This window comes from Apteryx mantelli, chromosome 1 (assembly GCF_036417845.1).
Source record: "Apteryx mantelli isolate bAptMan1 chromosome 1, bAptMan1.hap1, whole genome shotgun sequence".
Lineage (NCBI taxonomy): Eukaryota > Metazoa > Chordata > Aves > Apterygiformes > Apterygidae > Apteryx > Apteryx mantelli.
The window spans coordinates 55,016,318-55,038,453 of NC_089978.1; positions in this window are offsets into that span (position 1 = coordinate 55,016,318).

The following is a 22,136-nucleotide window of genomic DNA, read 5'->3' on the forward strand; positions in this document are numbered from 1 at the left end:
CCAACAGTAATACTTGTTAATTATTTATTGTCCTGAGACATCACTGTAAACTAAAACCTATTGTATTAACAGCATTAAACTGGTGTAAACCTTGACTCAGAAAAGGATTGGACTTGTACTTATTTGTCTCTATTTACTGTTGCAGAAAACATCTAGAACTGTTATAAGCCACAGATTCCTTTGAACTAATCAAAAACTTAGGAAGCAAATTAGGAGATTTATCTGTAAGATAAACATTAAACTATGAACCATTTATATTTAAAACAATTAGAATTATAAACCATGTCTGTGAAGATATCATGATTTGTTGGATCCAACATACCTTTTTTCCTAAATAATTCATTGCAAAGGGGTAAGAAGGAGAAATAATGCAACATCGTAAATTTGAAATGAACATTACTGCAAACGACAAAGCTAAAACAGTAAGCAGTATGCCACCAAGATCCTTTTAATCACAAATTCACATATTTGTATCTCCCTTCTTACGAAGAGACATGTTCCAGTGCAAGCTGGCATGCACATTTTGTTTTCCAGTTGGGCATTCTGACTAAATGAGCTGAATCACTTAGCTAACATAAAATGGTCACAACTCAGCAAGATGTATTTTAACAAACACAACTACAAAGTAATGTATCTGGAATGAAGAGTGCATATTGTAAACATGTGCTTTGGAAAGGAGTAAATCTTAGCAAGATAATCATGAATAATTTTCTGAGCATGAGTCCTGTGGAATGTAAAATGAAATTCTGGCTATACAGAAAGCAGAATCAGGCAAATTCTCTTGCACTTGTAGAAAGTATTGACAGGACAACTACCAAAGCAATGCATGTGGGTCTGGCACCTCCAGCTGTTGGAAAGATTGTCAAGAGATGCAAGTACAGTTCACTCAGGAAATAGAAAACAAGGCTGCTAGTTAAAATTTCACTATTGACTTATTAAGCTTATTAAAGAGAAGTTGAACATTATTACTCTAGTATCACAAAAATGTGTGATAATAGTGTGTTATTTTTCAGAGAAGCTGACAAAGCACTGAAGAAATATGGGTTGAAGCCAAAGTTAGGCAAACTCTATGAAATAAGATACACCTTCCTTTTTGTGTCATTAAACATTGTACCAGCCGATCAGAGAGCTTGAAAAGTATTTAAAAACAAGCTGACTCTGCTCCTATAGAGAAGTAAACTCATTTTTGCTCAAATTTTGTAGTCTGTGTATCACATGGTCACAGTGGTCTGTTCAAATTATGAATCTTGAATCATCTTAGTCAAACAGTTCCTTCGAGGACAAATGGAAAATAGTACTTCTAGAAATTTCTTTTGTATTAGCATAATGCTAACCCAACTATATTAAGACAGTGACAGTTGCAAAGATTGTTTCAGTGATTCAGAGAGTGAACTGAAAGAATTACCTCAGATTTACCTCTGAGAAGAATTACCTCTGACTATATGTACTCTGTGTTTTATCTCTACTTTTCTCCAGATTCACTTCTCCTTTCTTTCACCAGTATCAGAACTTTGCCACAACTATATCTAACACACTAGATATATTGGGCAAACATTCTAAGCTAATATGTAAAACCCTCTTTCTGAAATATATGGTTGGTATGCTTTGCTAACATACTCAGGGTCAAAGTGATCGCAAAATAAAGCATGCCTTTCTCACCTAAGACAGATTGGTAGAGACCTCTCGTTTTTGTAAGATTTCTTCTTTTCCCTTTCTTTGCAAACATCACCATGTCTCTCTTCTGGAAAATAATGAAGAAACTAAATAAATAACTAATAGCAATAAAACATTACATAATTCTATGCCTTTATGAAGACTCTGCTATTCTATTCTCTTTGATATATGCAGGTTTATCTCCTGTCATTAAATAGGCACATTAGTAGCATAATCCATCATTTAGTAGCATTATCATTTAGGCTGGGACAAATCGTCCATATAGTTGTTCAGATACAGACATCTAAAATGTACAGCTCTACTGTGGAAGGAAATGAGTCTCATCCTTAAAGGCTAAAATATGTTAATCCAATTGCATTATTTAGGTATAATACAAGGATATCCAAATTAAATTTAACAACAGAATCACATATTTATAAAACAGTTTAGCTTGAATGGGACCTCTGAAGGTCATCTGGTTCAACCTGCTGATTAAAGTGAGGCTGACGCCAGGGCAAATGGCTCAGAGCCTTCCCCTGGCAAATTTCAAAGATCTCCAAGGATGGAGATTCCACATCCTCTCTGACCAGGCTGTATATTTTTTGACCACGCTCACCATGAAGAATTTTTCTTTATAGCGAACTGGAACCTCTCTTACTGCAAATTGTAACTGTTGCTACTTTCCCTTCACTGTGCATTTCAAAGAAGAGTCCAGCTTTGGCTTCTTGATACCCTCCCATTAACTGAAGACAGTCACTAAATCCCCCTTTTAGCCTTCTCTTCATCATGCTAAAGAATCCAAACTCTCTCTGCCTCTCCTCATACAGCATGTGCTTCAACCATCTTAGTGGCCCTCTGCTGCACTCACTCCTTCATCAATGTCTTTCTCCTACTGAGGGCCTCAAACTGGACACGGCACTCCAGATGCAGTCTCACAAGTACCAAATAGAGGACTATAATCACTTTTGTCTACCTGCTAGCTATGCCCTTAAAAATGCAGCCCAATAAGTGGCCTTCATAATTGCAAGGGCACACTGCTGTCTCATATTCAACCTGTTCTCCACGTGGACACCCCCATCTTTCTCTGCAAAGCTGCTTTCTAGCTGGTCGGCAGCACCCAGCCTGATTTGCTGCATGGGATACTCCTGTTTCAGGGGCAGGACTTTGTATCTTACTTTGCTGAAGTTCTCGCCAGCCCATTTCTGTAGGCTGTAGAGAAGCCCCTGAAGGGCAGCCCTCTCCTGCAGCATACTGACTACTTCCAGCAGCTGAGCAGAGCTAATATCAGGTAGGGTTTCTTGGGGCCTTTTGACAGAACCTAGTATATGTCACACACAGTGAGGAAGGCTTTTTGTTTTATTTTTAATGAGTTTAATATCTGAAAATACAGCTTGCAGGTGAGATGAGCCATTTGGAGGCCTCATCTTAAATCTTGCCTTAAATTCACACTCCTCCCAGATTTATTTTATCCACATATTTCTACTGTTTTACTATCTATTTGTTAACTGGGATGAAAACATCTTTCAACAGATGCTCTCTGGGGAAAGATGAGGGAAGTCTGAGAATGAAATACCATCCTTGACTAGCTTCCAGAAAAACAGGTTCTTCATAAAACCACTTCGAGCTGTTGAATGACATGTAGCTATCACCTTATTGTAGAGGGAAGGACTGAAGCAGGAGAAAAGCTGGGCAGCCAAGTAGCTCTTATCCATCTTATAACTGGGAAAACATAAAATCCACCTTGTTCTATTTGTGCCAAGAACTGCCTAGAAGTTCCAAGCTGAGCACTGCAAGCACTCTGAAGCTGCTGATTTTATTTCCCTTTAATTCTGGTCACACTGTTACAAGAGTCTGCAGGCATTTTCCCTTCTCATTATTCATGTTTGATGTTGTTTAAGTCTCTTAGTTACATTTAGGTAAAAAATATGGATCAAAGAGGAAACAAAATATACATTTTTGGTAGGTATGAACCAAATGTTAATATAGTTACAATTGATTTATTCACAGAATTAACTTATTCCTTCCTCCATTTCCACCAGTTTCTTTATTTCATCTTTTTTGCCATTTGTATTTCTTTTACTTCCAGTTCTATATATCTTACTTCCATCTTTTATTTTTAATTTTTGTATTTTTTCTTGTTGCCAAGTGTAATTTTTATATTTGTTATATGAATTTCTCTCTAGAACCCATAATCATAACTTTTCTCTTGCCCAGTCTGTTTGATGTTTGATAGCATATATATAGCTGATTTGGAATATTTTAGAGGTTAGTAGCAATCATTCAGTGTCAAGTTAACAGAGAAATGCAGAGTTACTCTGAATTTCCATAAATTCAGTCATCAAAGAGTAGTGATACTGACAGATTTCTGATCTTGGATTATAAATTCCAGGGACTCTGTTTCTTAACTGCATTCCAGGTCTTCCTGCAGTTCTGCATAACAAGCAGTGCAACTTTCATAAGGTTGTAAATTTGTTACCAGTATAATAGTGTCAATACAGGGAGATAGCAGAAGAGATTTTACACATTTTAGAAAAATGCCCATTTTAGCAATATGGAAGTCCAAATTTAAAGCTGAATTTAAGTATTCCCTGAAGTTGATTGTACCAACAGATACCCAAAGGAATTGGGTGTTCAAATCCCACTATAAGATGAATTTAACTTCCCATTATGCCTTTAGAAATCTTTCCATATGCTCTTCAGTTTATGTTAAAACTTGATTCTTCTAAGACTGTAATGCCAATTGTGACAAGAGCTATGGGACTTAAGTTTTCAGCGAGTTATAGGCATGAATATCATGTTTGTTCTTTAATTGCAATGGTGGTATAGCTTGGTATCAGAGCTGTGCATGGTGCACACCCTGTGTGCTTTAGTCATTAATTTCCTGGATGTTCCAGGAACGCTCTGGGTCAGTCATCTGCATGGAAGAGCTAATGGACTGGCTTGAGACAATGACCAACTTGAAACTAGGGGACTGACTGGACCTTCACAATTAAGTATCTGAGGCCTTGTTACAGGAGCCTCCCAGGTGGGAACATTAGACAGTTCTACAATTCCCTAGGCAGCTTCTGCTGTGTCCAGTCCAATCCGTGTGCCTAAAAGTGTTGATTAGCATCCTGGGTGGACTGTCCCAAACTGCCCACCATTTAATATTTTATTTCAGTCAATAAAGAAAGGATTCAACTGCCAGAGTGTGGGCACCTAGTGCTGTTCTAAATGCCCTAGGCCTGCCTAATCCCCAGCTGATCCAAAGGGATGAAGAGCTCCTGTAAATTCAGTGGCATATTTGCCACCATATTTGGATATCTGGAAACATCCAAAATGGCACCACATACTTGTGTGCATGGAACTGAATTGAACTTTAAACATTCAAGGCTAAAGAGTTCTGGCATTTCTCTGCTTATGACTTTGGATCTTTAAGTCCAGAAATAAATTGCTCCATTATGTGGGGAAAATGCAGTAACATTGTGTTCCTGGGCATTCAGGCTTTTTAACAGCATGAGAAACATTTAGTTTACATAGATAAAAATCCCCCAAATGAAAAAAATATAACTGCCTCAATTTGAAATTGAATCCCACTCCTTTTGTTTTCCTTTAAATGTCTGGTCAAAAATGGACACATAACATCATATGTACAATTCATCTATAATGGGAAGTCTTTTATGCTTAAAGAATGTTTATATGAAAGCCAGAAAGTTGCAGGTGATTTTACTTTTATTATATTTACAAACTTTTAATATTTAATGTTGTATATGTATACATATTTAATCATTAATGCAAATTACCATGAAATAATGACAAACTTGCGATTTAGTCCTTCTAGTTTTCTGCATATCTCAAAGAAGCCAAAGTCTGATGGAGGCAGGTGCTGCCTGGTACTTACCGCACTATCAATGAAAGCATTGTGTGCTTGATTCACTTGTCTATAAATAGGTTTGTAGAGTCATCTGAGACACCCTGGAGTATCCAAGATGTATGCCAACGTCTGACAGATATGACACAGAAACTATGGGAAACCCAAGCCCTTCTGAAGCAGCACCTGCCTGTGCGGATAGATGCTTTAGGGCATCTCAAATGACATCAGGCACCTCTGTGTGGTCAAATAAGTTGTATTCAGTTGTACTCTTTCTGTGCTCCCTCACATGATTCGATCATTCTTGAAAAGATGCTAAAGATTACGCCATAATTAACGAACCAAATTTAGTAACATTAATCTGATGGCCATATTGACTCTTCTCCCAGGTCTAAAAGAGAGCAAATATACTTTACTTTGATTTATATCTTAGAAAGGCCCACATAAAGATCACCCTTTAAGACCAAATTTTAACAGCTGAATTAAGATGACCTGCACTGGTCATTAAAAAAAAAAAAAGAAAAGCAATGTCAGAACAAGATGGAATAAAATGGAATATGGTTTATTGACCTTGTTTTTCTTATCTCCTCTTCCTAATCAATACAAATACACGTGGACTTTCCTTTTGTGTAATCATCTGATCAGACATTGTCAAAAGAAGTTTTGAGTTCAGAATTAGCAGAAATTTGGGGGAAATAAAAAAACAAAACTTAGATAAATACCTTAAAAGCGTATACATTAGCAATACATCTGTGCAAAACAAGGACAACTTCATAAAAGACAGAAACATTTTGTAAGAGTTCATTCAAATCTTGCAGGGATTTTTCACTGGAAATCTCCCGTCACCTCTCTCCAGTATGTCACAAATAGATTTTAATTGTGTAATTTTTATAGAAGGGGAGTTTAATAATTTATGATTGTAATGTGTATGACTTTACTGATTTGCATAACTCTGTAACCCCTATACTACCAATGGTGCACTCCTCCCACAAGGTATGAACCATTTTCCTACCTCCTCTTTTTCACAGTAGATTCTCTCTGCCTCCAGGCCTCATCAAGTTTTAAGCTATGGTTAACTTCTGTGAGAACAATCATACTGATCTTCAGTGACACAAAAACTGTAATGATGTTTCATTGGTCCTATGATGAAATCTTGAACAAATTTCCAAAATCAGCCAAGCCTTAGTCCCCCGGTAGAGGGGATGTTGTCAGTGCAGAAGACGGCTGGTTGCTCTTTCCATCTCTGTTCCATTCACCAATAGATGGCAGCAAATAGCTCTTTTACCTCTGATCTCCAGACCACAGGGTTACACTCATTTATATATTTGTTTAGTGCTCTTTTTGTCTTTTTGCCTTTCCCTATAAAAGGGTCATGTACATGACAGTATGTGACAATGCAACTACACTACAGATCATACATAACTTAAGTAGATAGCTTCTTCTCCAGCTCCTTACTAAGGAGAATTCTTAGGGTTTCACTGACAACTGTAAACAGACAGACTGCCAAGTCTAAGTTAGAGAGGAGAATGCTCTTTTTGTACACAGAAATTCCACTGAAACAGTAGATTCACAGACAGAAATATCCCATATTTAGGTTAACATTTATTATCATAAAAACTGGGGCCTAAAAATCAAGGTTCCAAGATATTTTCAAGATGACGTTTCTCTTTCGTTCCTCACATTCAGGTTTTGGAAAAGATTTTGCTCCAATTAGACATTTCCAATATTCTTTGTGCAGCCTGTCCTATATAAGCCCTTTGGGCCTAGTCAGGCTGGATCTAAAGGATGTGTAATCATCTGTGGGGAGAAAAAGCTTCCTAGAACTGCAGAAAATCTTGACAGATTCCACTGTGCATACTCAAGAATAATTTTTCATTTGCTTATATATAAACTGTGTCCCTGAAAAGATTTAACTTTCAAACTTTGGTACTTAAAAAAAAATAATAATAAGTGAACGTACACTTAAAGAAACAAAACCAAAATGACCCCCTCTCCCTTCCAAATAGTCTATACTACACTGGAAAGATGCTTGTAAGTTATGTGGAATGAGAGAAAGACATAAGGGGAAAAACTGTTCTTGATTAAATGAAAAAATTTATAGAGTTCAGAACAAGTAAAGAAATTTTAAGCGAATTGAGTGACTGTTCAAGAAAGTAAAAACTTGTGGAAAAACAAAACCTCAATTAAGGCTGACTCATTATTATTATGGTACAGGCAAAACTTCGTATTTAAATATTGCTATGCAATAAAAATATATCTATCCTTAAATGAGAACAGATCTCAGACTCAACTGTTACAGTAATACCTAAGAAAAGCAAAGAAAACCAAGATAAATGAGTAGAATATGTTGAGGAAACTTTGTGAAAAGTCTCTCCTGCAATCAGTTTTCTGGTATCTGTGGTAATGACACCTCATTTGCCTTACACTGCATTAAGAGTACTCTTCCTCACAGTGTGTGGCCATGATGATATAAAAAGAAGATGGTACAAAAAGATGAATAGATGGCTAAAATACATAAGAGGCCAAAATATACATGTTGAGGCACTCTACACTAGAAAATGAAAAGAAAAAGAAAAAAACACGTATCAGCTGTTTTATCTCCTCTCATATAACAAAAATAGTTAATTACTTTCTACTGAAAACTATGGGCCAAACTCATTAAAAATGAGAAAGAATAGCTGGAAGAAACTCTTGATTTTCGTGTAATATCTCATCTGGTTTGGGGACTCCATTTACCGGTATAATATATCCCACTATAATGAAAGTTATATGAATCATACTTCTTTTTTTTCCCCAGTCAGGTAGTAATTTTTCCTATCAGGAAGCTGAGTTCAGCTTGGACAGTCCTGGCAAAGAAAAGGTATGAACTGTTTCCAAAGAAAAGTAGGTATAAGAAAGGAAGAAAGAAAGAAAAAAAAAAAACAGAATATATGACACCGCACCATTTAAAATAGTCTGCAAAGGATAGATGTTGAAAGTGCATTTAAACAATTACCAATGTGAAATGAATTTAACATAGGTTGTGTAATTTAAGGCTGGCAGCATTCAGTCACTTATTTTAGCCAGGAAAAGTTACTGAAATTTGGAAGGGAAAATGAGACTATGTCTTCATTTACACAAGATGTCCTTCACTTGTTATTAAAGTTTTAATTCATACACATTTCGATTTGGATAAAATTGATTTCCTACACTAGTCACACAATTTTCTCTTTTGATATTTAACATGTCATATATGAAACAAATTACAAAAGGTCACAATATTTTACTGCTGCATTTTGAGTCAACGTTGTGATGGAACTGAAAAACATTGTGTTCAAGGTTCAAGCCGCTAGCCTTTTCGTCCTTGCTACATTACCTGTGATTAAGAACAAAGATGATGCTAGCATAACAAGCGCTCTTTTATGAAATCAGTGAGGTTGAATTGCCAGTGACCAGTCCATCACTTCCTGGTAGGGTCTATTTTTTTTTCCTTAAACTTCATGCTTTCATATCTTTTTGGAGAAAGTATTATGTGATAATCCATCGTTGAGACATTATTAGGCAAATGAATGTGTTTCAGTGTTGCAAAACTCAAGGGTATCTGCCATAGACATTATATAAGAAGGGAACAACTTTAATATTTCTGTGTAGTGCTATCCATCATGAATATAACAGAATTGAATGTTGGATCATAGCAAGGATGTTTTATTAAATTATTTATATTTTATATATTATTTATAAATATTTGTTTTTACTTTTGCTTTATTATTTTTCTTAGGAAATATTGCTTTACTGGGGGCTCAGCTGTATAATTAGCACCGTACTAAATGGTCTCTAATGTATGAACAGTCAGAGCTGGAGATCTAGTGTAACATGCGTAAGCATTCAGTAGAAGTTGGCCATTTTTTTATGTTTGCAATCAAAGAACACTGTATGTATTATCAGCTGAAGGAACTACGTTGCCGTATTTTACAGTAAAACCAAGGGAGAAATATAGAGTCAATTATGCCTAAATTCTGTGATTCAGGTATATGCAACACAAAAAATACTTCATGAGATCTTTATGCTTGCCCATGTTTGAGGTTCATTCCTTAGTACAAGGCAAACCAATATGAGAATTAATTCATGCTGCTTGGTCATTGCCTCAGGAACCAGCCCGGAAAAGCGGGACACATTTGCAGTGCTCTCTTTCCCCTGGCTACACCTGTATAATAGATGTTTCAGCTATTACACAGCGACTTACTCTGCACAGAGGTTTCCTTGTGGTCAACTAACCCAGGTTACATCCATTTTGAAGCTATAACACCTGCAAATACGCACCCCGACGGCAGGGTTAAGTTTCCCTGTGGTGCGTCGGAGCCAGTGGGAGCCGGTTCCCCCGTGCTCCCGTGACCCCGCCCGCCCGGCGGGAGCTGCTGCTCGCTTGGGGAGCGCTGCCGCCGGCCGGGGGCAGCAGCCCCACAGGCCCCGCCCTCCCTGCGGGGGGGGGGACAATGGCCCTTTGTGTGGCGGGGCGGGGGCGGGGCGGGTCCCCAGGAGCAGCCGGGGCGGTGCCGGGGGCAGAAACGGCCCCGGAGCCCCGAGTGGGCCCGGCCCCAGGGGGAAGCGGCTCCTGCCACCGCCTCCCCGCCCCGGCCCCAAACTCGGCAGAAGGTGCCCCAGAGAAATGCTGGAAGGGTGAGCGTCACCTCAACAGAAAGGAAGGTACTTTGCACAAAAAAATTAACATTATTATTAATGAAGCTTTTTTTCTCAATTAAATAATTGGAGTGATTATGCTGTTAAAACATTACCTGATGTAAGAGTAAATTCTTAGCTCCACCTTCCAGCTGTGTGCCCTTTTTCCCATAACAAGATGTTGGTGTGGTGCTTGTTGGTCACCATTTTCAGTATCTTTCACCTTGAGGTAAGCTACTGCTGGGAGCCATGGATGATGGGCCAGGTGGAAATTTCAGTATGTGCTGTGTACTCTTGTGTTACAATACAATGTTAGTGATCACAGTGATGTCCCACTTGCACAAAAAATGTCCAAAGAAGTAATTTTATATTCAGTGATATAATTTGTCCCCCTTTAGTTAATTGTTTCTTGTTCTTATGGCTTTTGGAAGTACTTGTGATGTGATGGCCTGGATGGGACCATCCCCCTTGTTAAAGGAAAGCTGAGCACAGTGGGCTTCAAGCCCTAGGGCCATTCTCCTTCCCCACCGGCTGGAGCCAGGCTGCTGCAGTCACTGGCCCTAGGTCCGGCGGACAGCAAGGCTGAGCAGGTACCCCTAATACGCACCCACACATGTGCTGCAGAAGCAGCCAACAAACAGCAGACCAAGGACTGTGCCTTTACAGATACCATGTGCACACAAACAGCGCCTGCGCAGTCATGAACAACGCAAATGGCTCGATCCTGTTCTTATTTGCCATCTAATCAGGCTCGAAGCTTGCTAGAAAATCTCACGGCCAGATGCAAACAGACACAAACAGATCTTTCTGGTAGCTAGTGCAGACCTATGGTCTTGCCAGTAGCCAACTCTCAGACCGCCTGGTCTCTCCGCTATCCAGCCCCCAGACCTATGGACTTCCCAGTAGTTGGCTCCCTTCCAGCTAGAAGTTCACTAGCATCACACACACACCGGCATAGAGAGCACACTCACCCAGGAAAACAATTAGAATAGAGCTTAATAAAAAGCTAGAACAGACCACAGCGATCAGGCACAGGGCTTGGCCAGAGAAGCGCACTGACCAGAAGTTTGCTTCTGTGCAACTGGTCCTTTTCGTCCTCCTTCCTTTCTCTCTCCCCTTTACCTTTGGCCTTTCTCCTAAACATCCCATAATAAATTTTGCACTATCCATACAAGGCCATTAAAATATTCCATAAGTTAGTTCTTTTTCATTAGACCCACGATAATCTTGTTCCCCCCTTCTTACCAGTTAAAAAGTTATGGTTGAACCTCCTCAGGGCTTTCCTTCAGAGGCCCATCCACCAAAGACCTGGTCTTTGCTATTGTCTCTGTTATCTATTGTTCTTAGGGTTTGTGTTTCTGGGTATTTAATTTATTACTTGTCCTTTCTCTTGTCCCAGGCTTTTATGCTGAATAGACACTAACCATTCCACAAATCCTTACACTCATTGTCAGTGATTAGAACAACAACAACAAAAAAACAGGGAAAAGAGCAGGGAACCAAGGAGATGAGGTAGGGTGTGAATAAAGGAACCAAGGAATAGGTAGAGCTGAACAGAGCTGAGGCAGGAGGAGGACTGAAGCAGAAACAACACAACCCATCAAGGCCTGAGAAAATGGGTTAGGGCAAAAACAGGAACTCCCCTTAAATAGAAATCTTGTTGCATCCACATCTGAATGACCTATTCAGTTCTAGAGACTCTGGACATGGCCTCTTTTAAATATTGCTAGAACGTGAGGATATCAATAGGAATGACTTAAAAGTCTGGTTCAGCTTTCAGAAATGCATCCTTTTGTGCATATATTTCCCCTTCCTTTCTGAAGCCAATTTCTCTCTGCAAATAATTTATTCTCATGAGGCTTCATCCTTACTTTCTGTGTTACTCTGTGCCAGGGGTATACCTTGATTGTAGATCAGTCTCTGGGAAACTAATACAAAAAAATTCTGTACAGCATGGTGCTAGTTGAAGGTGGCCCACTTCCAAGAACACCATAAGCTTTAGCAGATTTTGGCCAAACTGTACTGAATATGTGTTTGCAGCTTCAGGAATCTTAAACCTATTCAGTCAATAACCATGGACTGCTGCTTTCAAATTTCTGTGTCCCCCCCCCCCCCCCCCCCATAGATAAACACTCAGACTCAGGTGAATGGCAGAATATGCAAACCCACTGCAATAAGCAGGAACTCAGGCTCATCTTGACAGATGGTACAAAGTGTCAGGGAGCAGAAAGGGCTGTCTGCTCCCTAGGGGGTGGGGAGCTGAGTGCAGTAACACCTCTGGCAGGGCAGGGGCCATGCCAAACAGGGTTGTGTCCTATAGTACCCAAGCGAGGGAGCAGGGCAGGCCAGGGGCTGGCCGCCAAGTTCAGTTAAGAGTCCAGATTATCCGACAAGTTCACGGTGATGAGGCTGATCTGAGATCAGGCCAAGAAGTCAGTCTGCAGGTCAAGGTTTCAGAGTCCAATACTCTCTGAACAGGTTCTTTTAGATATTCCACACGTGGAGGGTTTAATGTTTATTATCAAATTTTCTTATTTGAGGATATTTGATGTTACACAGGGTTTTGATTTAACAGAGTATATTGATACAGCAATATACTGAAATCATAATAAAAGTGTATGTTACACTTTGCAGAATATAGCAATTGCGATATACAGTTCAGTCTCAATAGAAATGTGATTCTCACTACTGGTCTCTATAATAGGCTCACCGTCACAATGCTGAGTGTCCTCAGTCACCAGCAAGAAACAGGTGGCTTGAAACTAGCTCAAGCCTGTTGCTCGCTTCAAATGGTTTTTCTTCATTTGTTCAGTTTTTATACTCTGTGTTGGGCATGGCCGGGCATGAGTATGGCTGTGACTGAGCTGGAGACCAGCCTTCCTATGGCACAACCCAGACAGGGACTGAAGGCCCAAGGCTGAACTGAAATGGTGCTCCTAGGTGCATGGGCAGAGGATGTAGGTGGAAGCCCCAGGGGAGGTTGCATCAGGGAATTAAGGCCTGTTAAGTACAGTCAGAGTCCTGACACAAAGATCCCAAAATAGACAGAGACCCTTCTACGTCCCCATATTATATCTCACCATTAGACAGGTTTAACAGAAGAAATCTCTAAATGCACCTTATTAGCTAATTTCAAGACTGTATAAAAGGCAACTAAGTTCTGTTGTTGTGTACCATATTTGCACAGCTTCATTTAGAGCATAATAAGCTCAGGTAATGCTGCATCATAGTCATTCCCTTAATAACCAGAATTTGTTGCAAACTAGTGGAGAGCCACTGTCACCAGCTACGCCAGCTGATGAAGGAATACTTCTGGTCCACGCACGAGTTGCCTCTTAGAGGCGTGGGCAAGGACATCACCACAGTGAGGGTGAACAGCCAGCCTACCTCACCATGACATTTCAAATTGCAAATAGAGTGACAGGTTTTGTTACCAAGCACCCAACATGTGCCTTGATTGTGACCAAGTTCCGGATGTGTCACCAAGTTCCAGATGTGTCACGTAACATCTACTGCAAAGAAGCAAAGATGTGAGATTTGATCCAATCTGAGGTGTCACCAGTGGGGCATCCAGGGTCTTGTGTTGCTTCCTGAGTCCCGCTCTGCTTCCTTCATGGTGGTGATAGATGCTGCTAAGGAAATAGACATAAAACCATTTGCAGTAGAATGTGACAGATTTCATAATAACATGATTGATATAGCTAATAGCTTAAGACTTGTATTACTGTGATCCCAATTAATTTAAATTGTTCTATACAGTATTATGTTTGCCCGTTACGTAGCTAGAACATAGCTCATTATGAACTGCTATTTGGAAAATATATTAAGAAATATAAATCTCTCTTATCATTAAAAAAAAAAGTTGCTGGTTACAAAGCAACTCTTAAGGCATATTATGACTTTTCTGAGCCATAGTTTTAATTTTTGTTTTTAATTTAATTCATTTTGGAAAGATATGGTTGCAGATTCCATTCCTGGAACGTACTGACTATAACTTAAAATGCTGGGAGTGCCCAAGAAGCTCAAGTAAGTTTCATGGAAATTCTTCCTATCTTGAGAAAACAAGGTAAAAAGCCCAACAAGATATAAATGTCAGTTGATGACTGAAATGTTGGTGCTAGTATATCAAGATGGCTGATCCCAGGAAAGAGGATTCCTCTTCTTGAACTCCTCCATTTGAGCTCCAGTGTCGCTGGACACTAAGTTTGGGAGGGTGGATAAAATGACTCTGGACTAGGAAGTGGGGAAAGATCTGTACAGTCTCTGTGCTCTTATACAGAATATACAAATTTAAAAATATTCTTTTGCATTTCAGTGGTCAAAAATCCCTCAGACCCACTAGGATATAGATGAGCAGACAAAAAGGAAAAAGAAAATGCTATATTGTTGAAAGAAATTACCAGCTAGAATGTACTTTCAATAACAGAACAACATCTTACACACAAAGGAATTTAATGGAAGTCAGGAAGAAACAATTGAAAATCTTTATACTCTAATGTATGGTCTGGACAATATGATGTCAAAACTAAAACTGCTGCTAGATGTAGTAACATATAATGAGATATCAATAACGTAGAAGAATATTAATCTTGAGAAGCACACGTGTTAAAGCAATATCTCCTGTATGGGAAAATAACATTGTTCCTTAACGATAACTCATATTTTTGATGTTGGTAAAATGATTCTGTGGAAAGATTAGAAACTGGAATATTAATAGAGACTTTCTATTGACTCTCAGAGCTGTACCTGGATATGGCTGGAAAACTCTCCAACACTGTTACTAAGAACAGTGTGATTAGAGGAAGTGAAATACCAGATGTAGACTGGATGACAAATGATACTGATAATCTTTGGGCTCAGATATTTTTTCACCGATAATTATAGAAATAAAAAGGAGTGACACTGTTTAAATCTTTTTCCTGGTAAATACCACATATCTTAGAAAAGAACTGGTCATAGAATGTAAACAAGTGATTATGAGCTGATTTGTGGATTCATTCTAAATTAAATGTAAGCATAAAAAGTTATCTACCTGATGTTTTCAGTTCAAAAAACAGTAAAAGGAGAAATAAAGGGAAAGATTTCTGAAGTTACTTGGAGTAATGAATTCAAACATGTAACTGTGGAAAAAAGCATGCATTACTCTCATATGTGAGTCCAAGCTGCTTTAAAACTGAAACACTGACAAAAGGGAAGCAAAGTCTACTGGAAAAGAACAACATATGGGGTCAAAAGGCACCCCTTGGTTCACATCCTGCCCAGTACCTGCTTTACAAGGGTGTGGCATTCTTTGTATGATGTAAAAAATCATATCATCCACCATCTGAAAGAGACATTAATGTTAACATAACATTAAAGTTAACAAAAACTGCATTCTTTATGTTAGTTATTATCTCCATTAATAGCCTTAAGAAAAGGTTACATGAATTTTGTTTTCTCTTTATTAATTGTTGCTGGAAAGAGGCACAGATATATAAATAAAAGTGTAAGTATCACTTTAGAAAAAGTTAAGTTGCTGGTCAAAGAACTTTCTGTGATGATGGAAGGAATGCTAAAAATTACATATATGTATATACATATTCAGCTATATTTGCCTCAGCTAAAGGATGTTTAGATATGGGAAAGTTATATGCAATAAAATAAAGGAAGAATAAACTACTATTAGCCTAATTTTGAAATAATATTTGGTAATTAAAAGGAAAATTACATGGAACAGAAGGGTAAGATAATCTGTTTGTAACTAGAGCTCATAGTAAAACTATGTATTATCATACTGCATGTAATTAACAAAAGGGTCTTCCATAGTTTTCCTAAAGGATTCTTTTTTCTCAGGCCATCCTCCAAACAGTTTTCTATGTCAGAATCACAGGTTTTCTAAAGTTTTAAACCAAAAAAAATTTTTTTTTTCTTCTCATCGTATTTAGTGAGTTTGTTATATAAAGGAATTAAGAAACTGGTTTACTTCCCAGTACAGAACACTGACTCGTATTCAGCCTTGGTGGCAAAGTCACAGAATTTGCACTTCTGAGAAAGTATAACATGTGAACTGCATGATCACTAGGTAATATTTCTATTCAGGATGATCTTATATTTACCAATGAAGATAAACACATTTTAGGACAGTTTGAAATGAGTTTATGACAATCCTTAAGGCCATTGGCCTCCAGCAGAAAAGATTACTGAGTTATTCTTTCCACTCCCCCTCCCACTACACATACACAAAGAAAATTAAAGAAAATGCAACAACAAAATAGCTGCCAGAAACAGCAAAGCTGCAGGAAACATGTCAACTCTCAAAAAAAACCAAACTAAAACAAAATCAAAAACCTCTATTTACTTTATATTTACTTTTTAAATAGTGAAAAAAAAATCTAGAAAAAATATCCTATATGGAGACCTCTATAAAAATCCCCACTGCTAAAGTGCTGACGGATGAAAGAGGCAAGGTCTCTGACTAGTAACTTTAAGAGGCACCGAATGGTGGTTTGCTGTATCTATCACTCAAAATCAATAACAATAGATAATTTCTCTATGTTCAGTATCTATCTTATTTTATCTTCTAGTATGAACTCTTTTTCCAATTACTAATACAGTATTCATTACAACATTCATTTTTTAAAAGAAAATAGAACAGTATAAACCATTATTGCACAATCTAATTCATCCATGTTAGAATTTGAAAAGATTGCCCAATTATAAGAAAGTCTTATATAGAGAGAATGCTTTTAGTATTAGGGGATTATAATAACTCCTTGGGTAACAGATCAAAGGAGACATTAGAAGCCCTATAGCAGCTAAATACCAAGAAATAATGGGAAATCATCTTACATTTTTAATCCTTCTTTAAAAACATTCATTATCTGCTGTGTATAATTTGTAACACTTGGTTCTAGACCATCAATGCATAAATGTAGTAAAACTGCTCATCAAATGTATTAGCTGTTCACTAAATGTTAATTAGCCATAGAACCAAATAACGATTGAAAATTAACTTGACTGCAAATGTGCAAATCTACACAATTGCTTTGTAAACTTCATATTTTGTTCCAGTGAACTTAGTTCTGTACTGTCTTTAATGAAAGTCCATTTCTAAACAGGTTTCTAAAAGTGAGATGTCTAAAGCTCAGATAGTCATCACAAGCTTGCATTTAGGCAGTGGAGAGAAACAGACACCTTCAGCAGAAGATGCTTATCACAATACAACACATAAATCACACTCTAGATGCACCTATTTCTCCTCTGACTACAAAGGGAGTCTATGTGAATAAATTAGTTTCAGAGACATCATTTTTAAATATTCAAAGTTGAGGAGACAAATTCCACAGCTGATGAACTGTGTCACTCTGCAAGGGAGTCTAGGTTGAAGGAAGTGAAATAAATCCTACCCTTTTTTTATTGCTTCATATAGACACATCATCTCAATTTAAAAATAAAATTCTCAGTGAAAAAGTCCTGGAATTGTTATTTTAACCTTTTTTTTAGATTTGTCATGCATTTTTTTTTGGGGGGGAGGGGGGAATGCATGACTGCTATCAACACAGACTTTCATAACTATTTTGAAGATTCATGTAACGTACAGCAATCTATTTTATTCATCTCTCAATTAATTTTGCTATGCAACTAGGAGCAAAAAGACACAACTTTTTATTATTCTTCCAGAAAAATATATGAAAAACCCAGTATCATTCTGAATACATTCCAGTAGCTGATGTGTTGAAAAATACAATGTTGGATATACATTTTTTTAAATAAGCACCTTAAAAGATGTATGTGAAACTATATGTAGCCCCCTTATATTAAATTGACATTTCTGTAAAAGTTTTAATTTGGAATCTCACATTGAACAATGTATTCAGTGACTTATTTTTAACTAAAGTAACGGGACTTTCAGACCATTCTCCAAATACAGCATTTTCTGTTTTCCTCCTAAGTGTATGTTGTGTTCGGTCTAAAAATGTAGCAGCTCTATTTGGTTTATTGATACTGGCGAATAAACAATATTTGCCTTACTAGAAAGAATATGATTCTTGATTGAAACAGGAGTTTACTTTTCACTCATATCAAAAAATTGGGAAAACCACAAAGTACTCTTGTTCAAATAAAATAAACAAAAAATAATATAGCTGTGTAGGGGTGTGTGTGTCTGTGCGCGTGTGCGAAAGAGAGGTTTTTTTTCTTATAACAGTAACTTTTTCAGAGGAAAACAAGGGACTTGTTGGAATAATATATCTGGGGACCACATTTATCTTTGTGGAACAAATATTTATCAGAAGTTAAAAGAAGGTTCTTAACCCTAAAATTCCTGGAGTAGCCTTCCAATAAATTCAGTGGAAAGCTTATTAAGGACCTGTATCTGTCTAAGAAAGATAAGGACATGTAGCATTATTGTCTGTAATAACAGGGGACTGGACTCCATTACTTAGGAGTTTTTTCCAGACCTGTTTCCTATAATTCCAGTAGCTTACCTTGACATTTTAAGCTGTATTTCTGAAGATGTCTAGCAGAACTCCAGTTTTTAACTGCTGAGCAGGTAGGCACTTGGATCCCGCATAAGAACTTTCTTCCTTCACACATTACTTATTCTCTCACTTCTCACCAGTAGTCCTACAGAAGGACACATTTTTAGAAAAGAATTATTAGGTTGGTTTCCACAGTAAAACTCCTTTAGGAAAAGGTGTTCTCCTTTCATCTTTGTGACTAGTAACCTCATGCAAACTGTAGGTGACCTGATTAAAATTTTCACATCTGCGTGAAGAGTGCTTCCAGACTTCCAACTTGTTATGAACTATGTTGATGGACAGAAATTCTTTAGGACAAAAATGGCGAATAGCTGGAAAAAAGTGTACCTAAAGTACTGCAAGGAGAGCTACCTCCAAAAGACATGCACGATCAACTTAGTTAATGTACTTGTAGCTCTAATTAGAGCACAGAACATGAACAACAAGAGCAAGACATTAAAAAATTGTTTTTGGTATAGTGTTATGTATGTTTCTTTATTATAAGCAACACTTTCAATAAACTGAGTTTTGCTCACAAAATAATATGATATAATTCTTTCTGCAATTAATTTAATTAAGCCCTTTTAAATATTGATGGAAACTGAGCTGGGAATTTGGTACTAAATGCTACTGAACATTGAGTAAAATGCCAAGCTTGATTTTTATTTTTTTTTAATTCCTTGATTTGGAAAACAGAAATTGATGTATTTTACCTGAAATAAAATTGAAGGTCAGAATTAAGCAGTTTTCAGGGAGAGTTAAAATTAGATAAGGTTAAGGCCCCACAGAGCTGCTCTGCCTTCTATCTTTAATTCCCACTCTGTAGGAACCTTCTGAACTTGCCCTGCTGCTTTATTCAGATGTAATCATCACCCTTCAATGAAACTCTAATTTAAAGCAAATTCATTACAGTATGTGACTTATTTAAGTAGGCGAAAATGAGTGCCTCTAAGCATAGAACTGCATGTTCTAAAATGAAGGTAAGGTCTTATAGATAAGCTATAACAACACTTCCCCACAAATGAACACAAATTATATATAGATAGGTCTACACAGATAGATAGATTTATCTATAAATAAAATTTATGAAGAAGTCTCTAAAAGTGTTTTATAAACATGTTAGAAGTGTCATTAAAATACTGGAATATAAGCAAATGTTATTTTATTACACTTTATTTTCCAGATGAATATAATAAAATCCCCCAAAGGTTAAATTGCTTACAGTAATGCAGTGAGTCAAAAACAGATATGAAAAAAAAAAGAACCTGGGATCACTAGTTCATACTTTCTGGCTCTAATTAACAGGATACAGTAAAGCTGATTTTCTGTTTTGCACTTCATGTAGTTATATATCTATGCACTGTAGCTATAACCCTCTGGCATAATTTCTGATTCTGAAGTGTAAGTGTATCTTTACTCATCCAGGCCAATATACCAGTGATTAAAGATACGAAATACCTTGGATAAAGACACTGAACAGTAATATCAAAACTTAGTGGTGAATTACATTTTCATTTAAACCTATAAGACAGTGGAAAAACCAGCCCTCTTGTCTCCAGTGGGGATATCTGTATTGCTATAAATAAAATAAGGCAATGTTTGTGGGAAAAATGTATACTCCTCCATTAGACCAGCTGTGTATTCAGAAAAAATAGACAAGCTTTTAGGCATGCAAACCCTTTTTTAGGTTTGAAATAGAAGCAACAAACTTGAAATTACAAGCAGGCTGAGAACAATTTGTTCCGAGTTTAATGCAAGTATGTTAATCATTCAGTTTGACAGAAGAGGTCATCCATAGCCATGCAAGTGAAAGAAGGTGTTTCTAATGGAAAAGATAAGGAGATCATTATCTCTTACAAGAAAAAGAGAAACAGATTATCTGAATAATAGTAGGGGCTGGCACTAGGGATGGTGTGTAGGATAGACTGTAAAATATCATAAAACCAGTGTCACTGTTGAGATTGCACTGGTCCATTGAGCTTATGAATATAGTTTCTAGTTTGTCTTTGTGCTTTTTAGAGCTCTCTTGAGCTTATGAATATAGTTTCTAGTTTGTCTTTGTGCTTTTTAGAGCTCTCTTGAGCATGAGAACTGAAGTCAGATACTGAGTAGCTACTTTGAGAAATATTCTTTAATTTGCAACTGGATGTTGGGGATCTCATTGCTTCCTTATACTTAATTACACTAAGTAAATGACGGAGTAGTATGACAATTCTGCACCATATATTCCCCAATCACAGGAGAAAATAGGGAGAAGGATATCTGTTGCTCTGAACATAGGTCTGTCTGGAACTGAACCAGCTCCTCATCTCCAAGACTATGTCTAGTGATAGAAACAGTATAAGGAAAATGGAGATGACTATGGGATAAAGGAACCATACTGAAGTTTGTTCCCTGACAAATCAGTAATTTCAGATTGTCCTGTTCTTTATCAATTGTCTCTGAGTTGATCCCTATGAAAGCAATGATATGTGTTTAGTTTTGGTTAGAGGCTCCTACTGTTTCAGCTGTAAGACTCTATAGGGAATCCTGACAATTTTTTACATTTACTCTTATGATTTCTTACATTTACTGAAGATTGGCTATGAAATCTATTTAATCTGAGAAAACAATGCTAAAGTCTAACTATGATTCTTAATATGTGAATTCTTAATGGCAGTGATACTTATTCTGTTTTGATTTTTTTTCTTTATACCTTGTAATTTATTGTCTGATAGGACCCATATTCAAGTGTCAAAGACAGTGCAATCAAAAGGCTTAAACATATTTTGCACAGAAGGGAGTTGGAAGTATCCCTTCATATGTGAAAACTCATAAAGAATTTGGCCAAATGATTGCTTTGGGGATCTTAGAACTGTGGTTTATCAGAGAAGAAAATTTTGTTTCATGAGAAGTGATGTGGTTCAGAACACATTTTCATTCTGAATGAAAATAAAATTTTAAAAGTACCTGAGAAAAAAAAGATAAAGATACTTCTGTGGGGAAAATCACAACTGCCTCTTTCTACAGTCTGATCCTGACTCATCTATGTGAATCAGAGCACAGTTACTGGATGGCAGCCACATCAGCTTAATTTGGGTGGTGCTACTTTATTTTTAATAAAGTGGTGAAGATACTCTAGTCAGCCTTATAATGTGACAACAAAGCTTGTGTCATGCATGTATTACTCTGATTTTGTTATTCATAAGTTCTTTGATCCTAGGAGTATGTAGCCTACCTCCAGCTGAGGCTGTACATTGCTAGTTACATATGTGCGTTAACATTCTGGTTCATTTTCTGTTTACACATTATGGGATTGTTTTGTTGATTTTATCCATTTTGTTGATTTTATCCATGCTTTTTGGCCATTTTATGAGATTTTACAAAATAAATAGTAGTTTGTACACAGTAGCCAGGAAAGAATACAGATTAACTATTTACAGATTTTTTAAATTAGATAGGATTTAACTGAGGATAGCAAGCCTGTTTAGGGAGTCCAA